We start from the raw sequence: 3,290 nt of genomic DNA, 5'->3' as shown, positions 1-3,290 counted from the left end.
TCCTCAGCCCGCCGCCGGCCCCGCCGCTCACCGGGGCGCCGTCCGAGCGCCGCGTGGCCGCGAAGACGCTGCCGAAGCCGCCGCTGCCCAGCAGCGAACCCAGCCGGTACCGCTCCTTCAGGCCCTGCTGCGCCTTCCCTGCGGGCGGGACGCGGCTGTCAGCGCTCGGCCCGGGGCCAGGAGCGGCCCCCGAGCGCCCCCCGACCGCCCCGGGCCGGCCCTCCCCAGGCGTTCGCTCCCGGCAACGGGACAGCGGCGGCTCGGGGGCGGCGGCCGCGCTGCCGAGCGGCGGAGCTCGGGCCGGGGAAGCCGCAGCGGAGGCGGCGGCAGCGGCCGCGCCGCGTGTGTCCTCCGCGGGGCCCGGGAGGAGCCGGGGCCGGGGCCAGGCTCGGGCCAGGCGGAGCCAGAGGGAGGCGATGCCGTCCCAGCCCCAGGCACCGATGCCCGCCCAGAAGCGCCACCGCCAGCACGGCCAGAGCCGGGCGGAGGCGAGACCCCGGCGGGATGGCCGGGGGCGGGGATGGGGCAGCCCCGCCCGGAGCCGGGGGCGGGCCGGGGGCATGGCCCGGCCGGGAATGGGGAGAGAGAGACTGGGAGAGGAGGGGACAGCGGGAAAGGGAGAGCAGGAGACGGTGCGGGACAGCGGGAGAAGGAGAGGAGAATCAAGAGGAAATCAACAAAATCGCTGCTTTGGCTGCTGCCGCCGCTGCTGCTGCTGCTGCCGCCGCTGCTGCTGCTGCTGCAACTGAAGCTCCGGGGCCGTTTGTCCCCGTGTCCGTTTTTCCGTTGCCCGCTCACCCCCACGCCCAGCCCCCCCCTCCCTGGGGGCAGCCCCTGAGCCTGTCCAAACACGGGAACTTTGCCGTGTTCAGCCCAGACCCAGAGTCTGGACTCCTGCACAGCGGCACAGAAATCCTCTTGGTCGCTGCTGTGCATTGTCCCTGCTGAGGGTCAAACACTATCGGAGCACATTCCCTGAATGCAGAATTTGTGCCTGACCCAAGCACTGCACTTAGTCTCCAGCACTGCTTTCCAAGCAAACCAGGGGAAGGCAAACTGTGTGTAGCTCATGGTATTTTACAGTGTCTCAAACTTGCCATGTCATGGATCTTAGAGGTGAGATCCAGTTGGATTAATGGGATGGAGAAGCAGTGCAAGATGGAAAAGGGGAGCATAAAAATAAACAGAGGAAATCATCTTGGATTGTTTCTTTCCATTTTCATTTCATTTCCTAAAAGCTCATTCAGTTTTCCCAGAATCTTCTCCACAGTCCTGTTTGCTCTTTCCAAGAACCTTTCCTGGAGAACGAGGTGCAGCTCCTGTCACAACATGTGCCACCAGCTGCAGCTTCTCTTGGCTTTCCACACCGTGAGTGCAGCACGACTCTTACAGCAAAGCAGGACTAATATTAGAAAAACTTGACAGCTTGTTCTTTCTTTTCCTTGTGGGCTGGGCAGTTGTGCCATCGGTGAGGTTTTCATTGTTACTGTGATACCGTAAGAATCCATGACGGGCTACCGGAAATTATTAGGGAATGCAAGCCTGACTGAATGCAGAGAAAGAATCTGCAGAGCCTGCAGCCAGAAATGGAGAGCTGTGGGATAATCATTCCAACATCCCCATGGGCATCTTGAAAGTGATCTAGAAGATGAAAATGGGCTGACAGGGGAGTTCGTTTCTGTATTCACTTTAGATGCTTCTACGTCTCATGCACTGATATAATTCAAGAGTTCAATCAATTAATGACAAGCACCAGACCAAGCTGGATCTCTCAGGAGATGACTGAAAGAATCTGAAAAGGAGAAATGCAGGCAATGACGTGGTGATCTTTGTCTGTAAGAATGGTCATTTTTTCCTAATAATTTTCAGTCCACTCCCTCCGCTTTTGTCCTTCCTAACAAGGCCATTTTCATCCTAGATTCCCCATGAAATGGGAACCCGGAGCTTGTGGAAGTGCCTGAAAGATGCCCTGCTTCTCTGCAGGGACACTGAGGCTGAAACAGGAGCCGGAGCCCTCTCTGGGGAAGCCTCCTCTGAGCTGGAATGTGTGCCGTGCTGGGAGAGGAGCAGGAGGGGGAGAACGCTGGGCGCTGTGAGGCAGGAGCAGGAGGTTTGGGCCGCAGGACATTCCGTCTGCGCCGCTGCCCCGCAATGGGCAGCCGTGCCCGGGGCTCTGAGCCTGGCTCCGTGTGTGCTGAGCTCCCGACACTGCAGGAGCTCCCTGGGCTGGGCTCAGGTTCCCGCTGGGACTGGGCAGCAGGCTGGGCTCCACTGGGATCAGCAGCGGCTGGAAATATCTCTGGGCATCTCCATTTTCTTCTGCTGCTCGGAAGAAACAATGAAGTGTGTCGAGAAGTTCTGGTTTCTCTTTCTCCTGGTGGAATTTTTCATTGTATTTGGCACACCAGAGGCAATTTCTGTGATGGCCTCTGTCAGCTGATTCTATTTCAGCAGCAGCAGCAGCAACAGGGCTGTGTTTGAGAACTGCAGAAGTGGCCTGTGTGGCTTTAATTCTCCGTGACTTAGTGCTCAGGGACTTGAGAGCATTTCAAGATCTGCTAATCATGATGCCTGTGACAAAAAGTCTGAGTTTCCTGTGACAAAAGCACTCTGGGTAGCACTGACAAAATTGCTGGCCAGCTTCTGCAAATCATTTGTAAGAAAAGTCATCTTTGATTGTTCCTGTTGGTTTGGTTGTGGGGTTTTTCCCCTGTGTTTTAGTTTTTTAAGATTGTCCACAAAGGCCATTCCTTGTGCCATTTCTCATTTTGTTTCTCTCAACCTTTGCTGTGGCCCCAGATGGTGTCAATGAGGAGCTGTGCTCTCAGTGGCTTTAAATGAACTAAAGGATCTCCCAGGAAAGTTTTCACCAGAAATCCTCCTTTTGTTCCCTCCTCTGGAGCTGCAGCAGCAATGTCTGTGTACAGAGCTGGGGGCATATCAGGGCTGGCACAGAAGCCCTGCTCCTGCTGGCCACACCATTCCTGATCCAGGCCAGGAGCCATTGGCCTTCTTGGCCACCTGGGCACACTGCTGGCTCATGTCCAGCCTGCTGTCCATCAGTCCCTGCAGGTCCCTTTCTGCCTGGCTGCTGTCCAGCCACTCTGTCCCCAGCCTGTAGCGCTGCAGGGGTTGTTGTGGCCAAGGGGCAGGACCCGGCACTTGGACTTGTTAAACCTCACCTTGCTGGATTTGGGCCCTGGATCCAGCCTGTCCAGGTCCCTCTGCAGAGCCCTCCTATGCTCCAGCACATTCACACCCACACCCAGCTTGGTGTCATCTGCAAATTT

Source organism: Anomalospiza imberbis, chromosome 34 (genome assembly GCF_031753505.1).
Source record: "Anomalospiza imberbis isolate Cuckoo-Finch-1a 21T00152 chromosome 34, ASM3175350v1, whole genome shotgun sequence".
Classification (NCBI taxonomy): domain Eukaryota; kingdom Metazoa; phylum Chordata; class Aves; order Passeriformes; family Viduidae; genus Anomalospiza; species Anomalospiza imberbis.
This window is presented reverse-complemented; position numbering follows the sequence as displayed.